Here is a 15,731-nt window from a genome sequence, read left to right on the forward strand (position 1 = left end):
ATAGACTCATACATTCAATTTCTGGCCGTCTTCGCACGAGTCAACTCAAGCTGGATCATTTGGCGTCACTAAATCCATAGTCTCCGGCTTCATATATTGGAGAAGAACGTATGTTACTGTATTATTTCACCCGTTTGTGATCGTACTAACTCTCCTTTTGACTACCCCGCATGCCACACGGAGTCACGCACATACCAGTAGGTGCCCAACAAGCCTTCCGCACAAGGAGAATATAGTTCGTCGTGTGATGATACTAGGAGCTTGCTTCCACCGTATGATACAGTGCTCTCTTGAAACCGCAAATATCAGCACGCTTGTGCAGTCCCATAGTCGCTCCGGATCCTTATATTCTAGTTCAAATCGGGCCAAATGTTCCTTGAATTGAGAACAAAGATATCGTCGATATAGATGATATTGCATGGTTAACATCTTCCTCCTGCGATAGCACTCTGCTAACGATGGCCTTCATTATAAGGGGAGCAACGTTTAATCCAAATCCCAGACGTGACAGTCAGTATCTCTTCCCGCCGATCTCCACTGTCTGTCCGCAGTGTCTCGTGGACTCATATATGGAGGTACGCGCTTCTGATCTCCAGACGTGCCCCGTTAGCCTTTTTTTTTTGCGCCATTCGCGCACCTTAGCAGCGCAGACATTCACGTTGCCGTGAACAAATCTACGTGATTCGCAGTAATCCATCATTGGCTGCACCGTTACCTTATTTCGTTGCATCACAATCATCACCTGAATTAACTCCTTTAGGAGGTCCGAGTCTTTCTTCCGCGTACGGCACGAACCAGCCCTTTTCCATCTATGCTCTGAGTTCCTAATCATACTCTTATCGGAATTCTGCAGCGACTCGATATTTGGACACTCGATTGCGGAATCCTTTCGATACGCGGTCATTTGCTTATTTTCATTCCGCAGTCAAACCTCCGTCTTTCGTGATCAAATGTAGCACTAAAGTCAAGTTTATTGATGGAGATGGTTGCACATGTAGGGGCTTTACCGTTGCCGATCCGAACTGCACTTGTAGATCCAAAATTATTGCCTCCCATTGTTATTATTGCATCGATCCCTAAAGGCATCAGACTCCAGTTGTTTATTATGCACTATTAGCACGTTGATCCTGATATAATCGCTTTCGTTTGTGGAAATGGTGACTGCAGCGTGCACGTAACGTGCCTCTAATCGTTATGAGATCTACTCTTTCTGTTTTCCAGGATCGACATCGATTCGAATTTACTATTGTATGCGAGCATCTTGTGTCGATTAATGCCGAATACTGCATTCCCTCAATGTAGACAATAATCTCTGGGGGCGCCACATTTACATCTTTGTGGGGGAGTACACTGAAGTTGATATCTCGTCTCCTTGTTCGTTTCCTGAATAGTCTCGATTTTTGGTGCCTGCTGTTCGATGGAGATGGTAACCTCGTAACAAAAACAGGTTTCCAAGACTTTTCAGACCAACTCTTTCGAAGTCAGCTAATCCGTTCAACCGTCTGATGTTGTTTGTGTAAACGTTCACCTGCTTTCCAGCTCATCTAACCACGGTCAACTTACTATAGGTTATGAACGCACCATTTGTGAATGCCTCTTTTAACCGGTACTCTATCTTCTCAACGCCTAGTTGGTCACTCTTTTTCATACCCAAGCAGAGGGCCAAGGCACCCCCCTCCAGATATAATGGGAATAGGTTAGCCACATATTCGTCTTTTTAAGTTTCGCTACCAGACTCAATATCTTTAGCCACGCCACCATATCTCCCTCACCACTAGACGGCTTCACCATATCACTGCTGATTCGTATCCTCTCCATAATAACCGTCGAAATAGCTGGAAAGTTGAAAAAAAGGAGGTTTCACAACGTTGCAATTTTCTTACGTCTCGCTTCTTTTCCCAGCAGCATTTCCTCTTCTTCTTCTTCTTCTTCTTCTTCACAGCCAACTCTTTCGTGTGTAAGATATCATTTCTTCCGCACGAAGCAGAAAACATCTTTTTATGTTGACACCATCTGACGGCGCCTAAATTTGCATTGATCATATTCTCGTCTTATTTTTTGTGTCAAATAGATTCCACGTTCGAATGCCAGTGTGTCTCTACAGTGGGCACACACCAACCTTAAGCGCTTATTGCCGTGTCTCTCCATACCATTAACACATCTTTCCTTGTGGCATATATCGTCAAAACTATGTTGATTTTTAATTTTTAAATAAAGATACGTTTACAAAAAGATGTGCGTTGTATTGACTTCTTCACTAAAAAATTCTAATTGGATAGAATTTGATTACTTAAAAGGGGGGTTACAAGGAATCTGTTACAAGGGGGACTACAGTATGACACCTTCTATAAAAATTACTCTAACTATGAATACTTTAGGGATTATATGGTGCAATGTGGGTTCTCACTAATTTGCTTGCAATTATGCTCCACACCAATTAGTATAAAACTTTGAGGTATGGGAAACTAAGAAGTAAAATATTAGGGAAACCATGCTAAGATGAACATTTAAAGAATTGCTTAATCGTCAGTCGGAAAGCAGGCTTTTGTATTCAACAGAATCTACGTATTCAGTCGCCTACAACTCCGTCTGTGGTCTTGTCCCGAGATCATAATAAACATGAAATTCCGGATTTATCAAGTGCTTGTTTGGATTATACTTTTCTACGGCTGTGCGACCTGACCAGTTAGAGAACGGATTTAAAAAGTTGTTAGTGTTCGACCTATACTGCTTCCGCTTAATTCTGTAGGTTCGCTACCACCATTTTGTCTCCAATAAATAAAGCTGGACGGAGTGAAGAATCATCTCCCTTAACAAGTGCTTTTAAAAAGGAGACGTCATTGGTTTGGCCACACTGACCGCCGCAACTCAGAAGAGTTCATCCACGAAGCAATAGCTCTACAACTATTTGAAAGTTGGCGAAGACGCCAAGGAGGACAGCCTAAGGCTAACCCTAACACACCATTAAAGCCGACCTTGAACCTACCTCCAGTTCACAAGTCTACGATGTTCGCCACTGGTCCCGAATCTGGTTAACCATAACAAATTGGCCGTTGCAGATCGTTGTGTCTGCGTTCATTCGGGAAGCTGTATGTTCTATGGGAGAAACCGGCTCAACTCATTCTTAGTAAACGATGTCACAAGTCAAAAATCAACTTCCCCGGACAGGTAGTTCTGGTTTGGTTTGGTTTGGTTTGGTCTATTTTAGTTTCGTCTGGTTTTGTTTTGTTTTGTTTTATGGTATATCAACCCTTTTAATACCACATCTGATCATTTTGGTAAAAGAGTTTTATGCTTTAAGTTCATTATATTTTCTAAAAATTTTCACATATTTTATTTTGTTGTTTTATATTTACGATATATCAACCAATTTCAGCTAATGTAGTAAAAGTTTTTATGCTTCAAGTAGTTTATATCTTCCAATATTTATTTATAATTGATGTGGTTGCTTTCTTTTTATTTACGGTATTTCAGCTATTGTGGTAAACGTCTTATGTTTCAAGTAGTTTATCTTGTCGAATATTTATTCATAGTGTTTGATTTGAGTGTTTTATTTTACGGCATATTAACCCTTTCCAGTTTCAGTTAGTTTGGTAAAACTTTTTCGGCTTAGTTGATACCGAATGCAGACGTTTTTGAAAATGTTTTTAGCTTTATATTTTTTATATCTTCAAATCTTTATTTATGGTGTTTCGTTTGGTTGCTTTATGCAGGGAAATTGTTGTTTGAGTTTGAGCCTTTATAAAACATGATTGAGTTTTGCAAAGGGAAAGGAATAAACAATAACATCAATGTTTAATGTATTTAAGTCTGAAAGCTGATATCTTCAGATGATATAATCTGGTAGTACCATAAGTAGTTCTGGTAAATAAACTTTACCCATGGAAGTTCCATTTCGTTTTTTTATACGCAGAGAAAGAAATGAAATGGTCTTCGGTAGTTTTAGAAAAGCAATTTTATTTTGTGATTCTTTAACAGAGAAACTATAGAGTGGGGTGCTGTCAACCACTTCCCATGATAATAACGATAGAATAAAGAAAGACCAGCAAGCTCTCTTACGTCCGAAAGAGTATACGATAAAGAGAAAATAATAATCCTTCCTCGATTTCGAAGTCGATTTTGTACTCTGTCAAGGCAAAAAAAGGTTGCTCTGCACAGCACATACTCAGATACAGTAGCAGTATTACATCTTAGGACGTATCTGCTTCTTATGCATGTTGAAGATTGCGTCAGGAATGAGATATGTTCTAGAGCGTTGGAATGATCCAAACATTTTTACAGTGAACTTAGCAAAAGATTTGATGTGGGGGGGCGATTCAAAAGTAATGCCTCCAATTTTATTCCGCTCAAATGAATCAGAGGGGTATTTCAAATTGCATAATTATGATGACTCAACAGGACAAGAACTCATCTAGTCTGTTGGAGTATCTAGCTTAGTGTTGTTACTGCAAGCATCATTTTAGTGAAGCTGCACCAATCTTCGTATAAGCCAATGTAGATTAATGATATCGAGCTGATTATTTGAACTTCAAATATTACGTTATTTGAAATATTCAGTCAGGGTTTACTTGTTGGTGGAAGTATCTCATATAGACTGTTCTGACAAACACCTATACAGAAAAACCTTAAACACTTGAGAGGAGTGTCTAGTAGGCATTCAAGTTCTTTCCATCAGGAATGGCCTTCGATATGCTTCCATGCGGCTGTATAAAATGTATAGATGCTGCGAAATGAATTCTATGATTCGGGAGATCATTAGTAAATATCAGGAAGAAGATTGTGTCCATAATAGAGGCTTAAGGCATGCTGGCGTTGATACTGTATAAATACGACCAAACCAGTTGTACCAACCCTGCGTTTCCCGAGATGCAGAGACATCATTTAAGTGTTTAATTTTTATTTGCTTACACATTTTAAAAATGTTATACAGAAAAAAGAAATTAAATGTTAGTTGTGATGAAAGAAAGTGGTATTTTTATTTATCAATTAAAATATGATTTGTTTTTCTTGTTGTTTTTTTTTAAATACCATTTTCATTAAAAGAATTGTTTTTATATTATCAGCGGTCCGATTTTAAAATAAAATGTAGCGAAGTACGTTATTAAAGTGCAAATAACATGGTACAACAATAACAAATAAAAATTGGCTAGTCTAAATTGGTTTTTAATATGTCAGCTTAAATTCTATCATGGCCAACTTTTAAATCTCAAAAGATCACTTTATATGTCTACTTTTAAAGTCAGTGTTATTGAAGTGTGTTATTTTAATATCAATAACATGGTACAACAATAATAAATAAAAATTCGCTAGTTCCAATCAGTGTTTGATATCTCAACTTAAATGCTATCTGGTTTTCAAAATTTAAACTTCTATACGTCTCTTTTAATAAGCTGTAGTTAAGCACAATATGATAACGTTAACACACCGGTTCCCATTAGATCACCGAAGTTAAGCAACGTTGAACCTAGTCAGTGCTAAATAGGTAACAATTTGGGACTTCCAGGTACTGTATGTGCTGTATGCTTATCTCGGAATTGCTTTCAATCGTCCTAGACTTGTCCTTGCGATTAGACTCAATCAGTGCTGATTCAGGAGAGGTGTATCCTTTTTTTCGAGACTAAACAGAGGCATCGATACTATACTCAGTAATTAAGTACGTTACTATAATATCATTAACATTCTATAACGGTAACAAAAATGAGAATTCGCTAGTCACAATCAATGTTTGATATGCTAGCCTCAATGCTCTCTGATTTAACATTAAAATATCAAACTTCTATACGTTTTATATTGTCATATAAATGTAGAGAATTACATTATTATATCAATAACATGTTACTGCAATAATAAATGTATGAGGTGCGTTCTAAAGTAATGCTTTCTGTTTTTCTGCTCTAATGGATTAGTAGAGATTGCAAATTGCATTGTTATAATAAACTTTTGCAGTCGAGACATTAAATGTTCATCTCTCTGTTGCAGACTCTGGGATGCGTCAAAAGAAGAGACACGTAATTGAATTCCTAATAAAAGTGTATTGAGAACGATGGTGTCTATGTAGAAAATAAATTCTGGAGCACAAGAGGTTTCTCTATTTATTATACTACTCTCATCTTTGTAGTTCTTCAATTTGTTGAGTAAAGATAGAAAAAAGGAGGTTTTACTGTTCGAATAAACCTCGTATAACAAAGCACACTCCGGACGCCCCTGCACACTCATCGTTCATCGCTGGAAAAGAGTGTTCAAAATGGTGGTAATTGTGTAGAAAACTAAATTTTGTAGTACAAAACATTGCTCATTTTAATGGCACCACTCTCGTCTTCAACTTTTTTAGTAAAAAAATAGTGGGATTTACTTTTGGAACGACCCTCATAAATATATGCAAGACGTGGAGTTAAAATAAAAACCAAAAAAAAAACAATTACAAATAAAGACGAATAATCCGTTTGGTTTGGATGATAAAGAATGCTTCTCCCTTGTTAGATTCACACAGTTTCGTCCGACTTTCTTAATGTACATTTTGAAGATTTCAGGAATTTCTTGTGTCAAACCCAGGATTTTTTTTTAAATTTCAAACTTGGCAATTTAATTTTCACAACGTTTCGGTCCATGTAACCTCCAGCCTTCTTCAGGTGTATGTGAACAGGTGACGGAACAATAGCATGCTACTCCCATGAAGTAAATAAAGTGTTCCGCTCGAAATTCCGTCCAACATTCCTGAGTTCGACAAATTATAGCGAAGAAGCTGGGAGGTGACATCGATCAAAACGTTGTGAAAATCACACTCAAGGTGAGAACAGTAGTCCGATGAATCCAAATAATAGGATTAACCAATCCTCATATCAAAAATTCAGAAACGTCTTGGTAATTTATCATTAGCCTTTTTCTTGTTGTCTCCTGAATGGTTCCACACACAATATGTGATTACCATGCTGTTTTATTCCAATATTCGATCTACCCATTAACTACCAATTATTTTCCATTAAACCAACAATATAAATAGTACTTAGTATTCTGGTACAAAATCAAATAATCAGCAAAAGTAGCATTATAAAATTCCACTTGAAATGTAAATTTTTGTTTGAAATTCTACATATACAATGATCTCTAACGCACGACGATGAGAAGAGATGCAAAACATATGATTCAGTCAAATCTGGATAATAATTGATATAGAACGATGAAAGATATCGCCTAACATATTCTACAGTCAAAATTGGATGATAATTGACACAGGACAATGAGAGATATCGCTAAAAATATGATTTAATCACATCTGGGTAAGAATTTATATTAAACGATAAACGTACTTTGGGGTGATTGCGCCAAGTCTGGGGTAATTGCGCCAATTAATTAAAAGTGGTCTTTATATGCGTGGCTGCCAAAGACTTGAGCAGTTATGAAAATATAGCCAATTGGAATTTAATTACTAGTCACTTTTCTTTACAATCCCTAATTTTCATGGTGTTCCATGAATTCTATGTATTCTATTTTGAGGAAAATGTTTGTGTGTGTGCGTGTTTTTGTGTGTGTGTGCGTGTGTGTGTTTGTGTGTGTGTGTGTGTGTGTGTGTGTGTGTGTGTGTGTGTGTGTGTGTGTGTGTGTGTGTTTTGCAACATTATTAGCTGGAAACGCTAAACTCTGGTGAGATATGAATAAAGCTGCCTGCATACTTCAAAATACTATCACTTGTTCTGATCAGTATAAGGTATGTTCCGGCAAACATTTGAGATAATAGCCTGAAGCATATATTATCTAATATCTGATATGTTCCAATGGGGTACTTGCGCTATCTTTGTATGGGGTAATTGTCATTTTTATATCATGATATTAATTCATGTATTATAATTAAATAAAGAGGTTTCTAATGTGTCCTTTTATTCTATTTACAGGTAAATTCGACTCGTAACTACTAAAATGGTGCGGAATTACAAGCCCCGTCACGGCATAGTAAGGGAGAAGCCGTATACGGATGAGGCTTTTCAAGCAGCATTAAGGAGGGTGTCCAATGGCGAGTCAGTCAACAGAGTTTTCCATAAAATGGTCTTACCCAGGAGATCATTAGGTGACAGGATTAGGAGTGCTCGGCTAAGTAATGTCACTGGAAGATCACGGGCCTTGCTTCCAGGGGAAGTAGATTGTATAGCAAGTGATGCTGCTGCCTTTAGTGACTTTGGGTATGCTTTTGACAAGACAGAATTACGCTATTTTGTTAAATTATATTTAGATAAAGCTGGTAGGAATGTAGTCCAATTTACAGACAATTTACCTGCAATTGTTTTCATCGCTAAATAATTTTATTCAAATTTATGTAATTTTTATTTGTGTCTGTTTTATTTATAGTATCCCTATCCAGTAAAGGGTCAATAGTAGATCACATATTTTAAGAGCAGCTCTATTCTTTTGTTCTGTATTTTTCTTTATCATTTACTCTTGTCGCTTCTTCATATTCTACTATTTTCTTCTTTTTCCCTTTTTTTGTCGCTTTCTCCCTTAACTTCTTTATCTATTTTTCCTTGCATTCCAATCCTACCTTTTCCTCTCTCCGTTTATTTTTCTTCTATTTCTTCCTTTGCTCCTTTTCCTTTTTTTCTTCTGCTCTTCCTCTTTTTGTCTTTTTCTCTTCTTCTATTTCTTCTTCATCTTCCTCTTCTTTGACTTTTGAACATTATATTGTTCCTGGTCGTTATTCTCTTTTTTTCTCTTTCGTCTTTTCATTTCAATTCATCTATTCATGTTCTTTCTCTTTGTTCGTTTTTCTCTTTTCGTTATATTTCTCCGTTTTTGTTCCTTTTAATTTTTAATCAGTTTTGCATCTTCTTTTTCATTTTCCTTCTCCTTTTTTCTTTTCCTTTATTCTTCGACAGTTTTTCTTCTTTGATTTTTTAACATTATATTGTTTCTACCGTCCTTTTACGCAGACGAAGGCCTGCAAGGACATTCTTTCATGTCATCGAATTCCTCTACCCCTCTACGCCTCACTTCTTTCAAAATAAATTCTCCGAGGCACCATTCAAAGAAAATTGGCAGCACTTTTATCTTTTCGTAAAGCTAATGGGTTGGTATTTAATGACAGAATACCCTTGAATTTGAATCTCGTTTGAAACAAACATTTCTGCCCGTCAGACACGAAGCAAAGAACAAACAAGTGACATTTATGCAACTGCCTCTACAATCACCTGCCATTGTCGAGTGAAATGGCTGCGTTCACCTCAGGCAACGAGCGCATAGTCTATTTGGAAAGGCATGCTCAAACATGTCTACAAGAGGTTGTCGTCCGTCAAGTTGTGGCAACGTTTTCTTTGGTATTTAACAGTTAAGTTTTAATAGGATTCCATGGTCTACAACAGTCAATAAAATATTGTTTTAGTATATAGTAGTGTTGGGAAGAGTAATTGAAACCGGAGATCGGAAAAATCATAACTTTTTGAGAAAAATATGTTAGCCTGATTTCCGAATCCTAATAAACTGTATTTTCTATATTTCTAGTGCAAAAATACTATATAAAACTCACTATGTCTGTGTGTCTGTCTAACCGTCTTCATTTTTTAACTGCATCTCCACCGAAACGCAAGATCACAGAGCGGCGCGGGGTGAGTCAAATAATTTTTGTGGGTCGTTAATTTATAGGCCTTTAGTCGGTAAAAATAGCTGCTGAAGTGTCAATTGGCAGGTGTAAGTTGACTTAGAATATTCTTGTACGCATGCGAAAATGAATATACATTGATACGCTAAAGTTGTTAATTTTTTTTTTTTTTTTTTTTTTTTTGCTATTTCGTATTCTTCTAACGATGGTTCACGCGGCCCGGACTAAGGCTGGCGTGTAAAACTTTTGGTTTCGATTCTAGCTAACTGCACTAAAGTCATATATTTTCTTTTTACTATTAAAATGATAACTACATATTGGGTACAATACAATAAAAAATAGGAAATTCGTTCTTTAATGATAAATACGAAATTTACATAAATTAAAATAACATATTAAAGCGTAGTTTACGACCAGATAATTCCGAGCGCCCTGCTAGTACATTATATATATATATTTGAAATACATTTTTCCAATTTTATATTCAAATATAAATATTAATAACGCAAAGTTAATTTTATAGTGCAATACAGGAACTATAAATACTTTTATAATATACCACTTCACTGGGAACATACACCTTTTTTATGTTATTCTAAAAACAGGTTTTGTTTTATTTACTATACAATATAATAATTAATTGAGCATTGACTCTGTAATTTAATATGGAGTCTGTATAAACTGCATATCATATTTAAACGTATTTTATAACAAGGCAACATCGGGTGACCCGCTAGGTAAATGATAAATATTTATTGACGTTAAACTAATAGTAAAACTATTAATAAATCTATAGATCATACCAACATAAAAATACGATGCCAATTTGTTTTAATTGTGTAAAATATGAAACTTTGCAGGAATTCGCTAGGTAACTTTTAAAAGAACGCAATTAGTTCAAGGTTCAGAAAATGTTTAAAAATTAAATAAAACATATTCCATCCACATACTGACACACATGATTAATATTTACAATATGAAAAATAAAACCATTTTATTTAATGCTGTTGGGCTTTTGTCTATTGTTTAAGCATATTAGAGGCCTTTGCCCGGTCAGCTTTTGTCAGGTGACCTTTTGTTCGGTCCACCAAGCATAGAGAAACCTCAGAACACTTGGGCAAAGGATGTGAAAAAAACTTTGAATATTTTGAAAGGTTTGACGTTGAGTTTAATTATGTATGAATTAATCAATGAATTTTAATATTTTCACGGCTCTTTGTAAAAATATATTTTGTGCCAGTTCTTTCATTTTAAGTTTTCATTTATATGAACAGGTTGTAAAATAAATAGCAAAAGATATAAAAGCTGGATGGAAAGTGAGATAAAATGATATATAATAAGATTAATAATGAAAATGTCTTTGGGGGATGAACCACTATGGAGACTGCTTATTATTTAAATTCTGAATCAAACATTGCTTACGCTTTCGCAGTACTACATTAAAAAGCCAAATAAAAATTTAAAAAATCCTTTTAATTTTTTACATATATATATATATATATATATATATATATATATAGTTTGCGCTTTGAAAATACTACGTTATAAAATCAAATAAAGATTACAATTTATTGAAATCTCGAAACAGACAGTTTTTATACTTTCGCAGTACTAAGCTATAAAATCAAAAATAACAATCCATTTAATTCTGGCTATCACATTTATTAAGCTTATATATAAAAACAAAAAATAATTCATTTGAATTCAGACAAAATATTTCTTGTTTTCTAAGTATTACGTTATGTGAAGTATATGTAGATTTGTAAATCGAATTTTCCAATAGATTTTTGGTGTTAGCATATGTAATGCGTGCACGCAATATAAAAACAAAGCGTTAAGTCTGTACTGTTAATATATTTTTCAAAATACTTTTACAAGTATTGATGAACGATTTTCTTCAACAAATTCACGTCACGCCTGAGAAATTATGTTCGTTAAAAATGTATTTCAAATATGACGTCTCTTACTGTCTTGTCAGTTGCAATGGCTGATTGTGAAATTTTCTCGCGGGTTTAAATCGATTTTAATTTGTTTTTTGCTGTTCTTTTTTTTGTTTTGTTTTTTTGAATAGTAAAACAGAATCGCTTGTATTTAATTCATGAATTGAAGTCTGTTGTCTCCAATCTAATTATTGATGAAATTCTCGATAAACAACGAGCAGCGTACAAAGTACTGTAACTTATGAAGGGTAAATGAAAAGAACTGCGCAGCACACAAAAAAGTTTAACCCTAAAACGAAACACTAGTTCTGTCTTATAAAGAGATTTGTGAGAAAAATAAATATTAAATCAAATAGACGCAGATACCCGGTAGTGTTTTAACGTATAAGTTATTTTGTTGTTGTTGTTGTTGTTGTTGTTGTTGTTGTTGTTGTTTTAAATATAACTTGTGTTCAAAAGATTTTTTTGTTATTGTCAATAAATAGGAGTAACTCTGTGTTGACAAATACAGAGTTCATTAGATTTTAAGAATGTATCCGTAAGAAAATAATGATGATCTTGTGAACAATCTCCTTAGAGGAATTAAATCGAATTATCTTTTACTAGATTTTTAAAAAACGAGAAAAAGTTATAGGCTGTTGGCTTAGAATAAGTGTTTATGCCAAATTGATGGTTCAATATTATTAATTGTGTGCTGATTTTTCCGTTAAATACTAATCCCTGTTTATCCATATAAATCCCTTCTGTGCATCGAACAATCACCATAATACTTAGTTCGTGGCATCTCATTTCAGACAGATCGACCGAGCACTTTGCGAGAAAACTTCTAGAGTAAATGTGGTGTTGTGGTTACTAATCCCTAATTATCCCAATTAACCCCTAGCTGTGCATCGAACAGCTACTATATTAGTTTGCTGCTCATCATCATAACAAATTCACATACAATAGTTCAGCCAGAGCGATCAGTAGTTTCCGAGAAAATTCCTAGCGTTAATATTAACCCCAACTGTACATTGAATGGATACCATAATGTTTACTTCGCAACACTTTATCATAACAAAGGTTCATATAAAATTCCAGCCAGATCGATTCAGCGATTTCCAAGAAAAATATAATAAAGATTGTTCTTAGCAATATACTGAAACGACTCACCAAACAATCTTAAATACAATAATTAATATTTAATTTGTAGGAAGAAAGCTATCTATGATAAAAATAAAAAAAGGAGACTGTCTTTATTTTTTATATTAGACGATCAGGTAGTGTTGCACAAGAATGACTAAGAACTCCTATGTACTCCTGCTCTCAGTTCGGGACCTTACAACACTATTTAGTATTCCTTTTTTTATTACTAATATTGAACAAAGGGAAAAATCTGTCACAATTGTGTACACATTGTATGAAAGTTGGTACTTATGCAGAATAAGGGCCGTGGTATTGTCGGAATTTTCTGGAAGGTTATGTAAAGTTCTGGGAGGTGCCGAACGAAAATTTCATGATTTTTTTTTTCGCACAAACGCTGGCATTTTTTTTTTAAGAAAAAGATAATTATTATTAATATGAGGATAATTCAGTGAAAAATAAATTCAAACGTAAAAATAATATTCTTTTTGTCGAGGAAAATACGATGAATAATTATGGGCGACTTTTTACGAAACTTTAAGAAAATTTAAGTTCAAATCGAGAAAGAAAAACACTCGTTTTAAGGTAAGTTTCTGAATAAATATTTATTTTTTGGAGAACAAACAACTGATAGCAAATAAAAGATGTGAATGTGATTTTTAATGAGTTTTTATAGTTCTTTCATGTTCAAATCAAGATAAAAATTTGTTTTTATCAATAGACAAATGATAGCAAATGAACGTTTTTTCTTTAGGCTGTTACAATTTCATTGACTCAATGTTTCGACATCTTCGGGCGTTTTAGGTAATTTCTGATGATAGCATTATTGTGCATAAATACCTGAAAGTTAAATCTGGCCATTGAAGGTTGAAAACACACGTTGTATGGGGAGTAATGATATGAAAATGATACATTGGATATGTAAAGTCGTCTTATTTTTCATAATCTCAGGATATGATATATCTGGTGTTTTATTTTACTTTAGTCGGGGTTCTTATAAATCAAAGAACTTCCTTCTTGAGGCTAACTCTTCATCTCTGTATGAGATACATAGATATTTGACTATTCCATTAAATCAATACTCTATGACTGACTGGGATATCTTCCGAATATTCATGTCAAATGTACCTCTGCGTTCCATGTTTAAAAAATATGTCATCTCTATTATCAAACCAAACTAACTGCTAACTATAGATATAGTCGCCTTCATACCCTCCAAGAAATACCAGCAAAATCAAAACAAGCATCTGTAGTTCACACCAGAATGTGCCGCTGTCATTGCACACAGAAACCACTTTTTCCATTGCTTTCAATGAAATAGATGTCCTAAAACTAAGTCACCTTTAGGACAACCAGCAACCACTGGAAAAGAATAATAAAAAACGTGAGCCGACCAACCACTTGGTTCACGAGTTTTGGCAAATAACAAATAGATTCCGGAACAGAAATGTGTCTTTTATTTATAAGAGTAGTCGTCGATGGAGAGTAATCACAAGCTTATAATATCAACGCTGGCATCCCTAAGGCTTCAACCTGGGTCCAACTATCGGCCTGATCTTTATCAATAATCTCTGAAATCACATTTTTATATACATCGTAGGTATATATGCAGACGACACTACCATCTATTACAACACTTCAAAGACCGGCAATAACCGATAATTCTCCGACTCTCTCTCTCTCTCTCTCTCTCTCTCTCTCTGTCGCGCCCGATTTCGAAACACAGAAAGAAGTTATAAAAATGGATTTATAGAAAGATGAATAAACTATTACTGTTAACAAAACGGTAGTGTCAAACAAGCATGTGTGCGAATGATAGTAATGTATGAAAGTTTAACCCATTTAATGAAAGTTTATGACATATATTGCATAGAAAGAAATGATATGAGAATGATATAATGGATATATCGAATAAATTTTTAACATAGGTCTAGTTCTGATGGACTAAGAGTTAGACATATCTAAATCATATAGGGAGGTGTGCGCAAAACAGTAGACTTTTTGGTATGATCATGTTCAAGAACGCATGGGAGTTCTTGCGTTATAAAACAGTTGAGGTTACGGTGTTAGTTTGAAGGCGAAGGCAAAATAAACAATGGGCGAGATTTAGAAGAATTAATTTAGGAAAAAGAAAGAAAAAAATTATCACTGTAAACCAAAGGGAAGAGTCTACTATGCATGTGTACACATAGTAATAATTAATGTATTTAATTAGATTGTTCTCACTATTTACATGTTAAAGTACAAAGTTCTTTTTTTTTTCTTTTTTGTTCTTTTTTGACGTTTTGTTCTTCATTATTACTTACCTTTCGATTTGTTTGATCATAATTATCTATTCTCCATGTTTTTTCCTACCCTTTTTTTCTTGGGACACTTACGTTTGCTTTCGCCTCCTATTTTTATTTTTTTATTATTATTTGACCAAATCAACTCCAACCATTTCCAGTGAACTATTTTAGCTGTACGTGGCCCCCGTCTAATATATATATATATATATATATATATATATATATATATATATATATATATATATATATATATATATATACATATATATATATAGGGGGTCTCTGTGTGTGTCTGTGTGTGTATTTGGAAAGAAAGAAAGAGAAAAGGCAGAGGAGGTAAAGAGAGATGTCAACAGCCATTAACCCTGAAGACTTCAAAGAAAACCACTTTTTATCGCAGACGCAAATCTATCTCTGGGTCGGTGAGTAGGGCCGTTAGTACATAACATTCAGAAAACGTCAGAGACGAGGGGAATTCTAGATAACGTTCAGGTCGATCGCCAACACACTCATAAAACCATACATACATCGACCCATTAACATACCATAGCAATGCAGTTTTTACGTATCTACGAAAGGGATGAAGCCTGAGGGTCAATCCTTCTGCCAAAAGTACAATTCTTCACATGTTTCCTAAGAAAAAATACGAAGGAATAAATTTTCTTTTGGTAAACTTGCAAAGAGGAAACAAGCACGTATCTTGTAGTAGGATGCATCCATTCAATCTGCGCGTTTAATGATGAAAGGCATATCTGAAACGTGTGTGTGTCAGCCCTACAAACAGACGGTCTCAAGTTT

This window comes from Euprymna scolopes, chromosome 24 (genome assembly GCF_053919585.1).
Source record: "Euprymna scolopes isolate OS-2025 chromosome 24, ASM5391958v1, whole genome shotgun sequence".
Lineage (NCBI taxonomy): Eukaryota > Metazoa > Mollusca > Cephalopoda > Sepiida > Sepiolidae > Euprymna > Euprymna scolopes.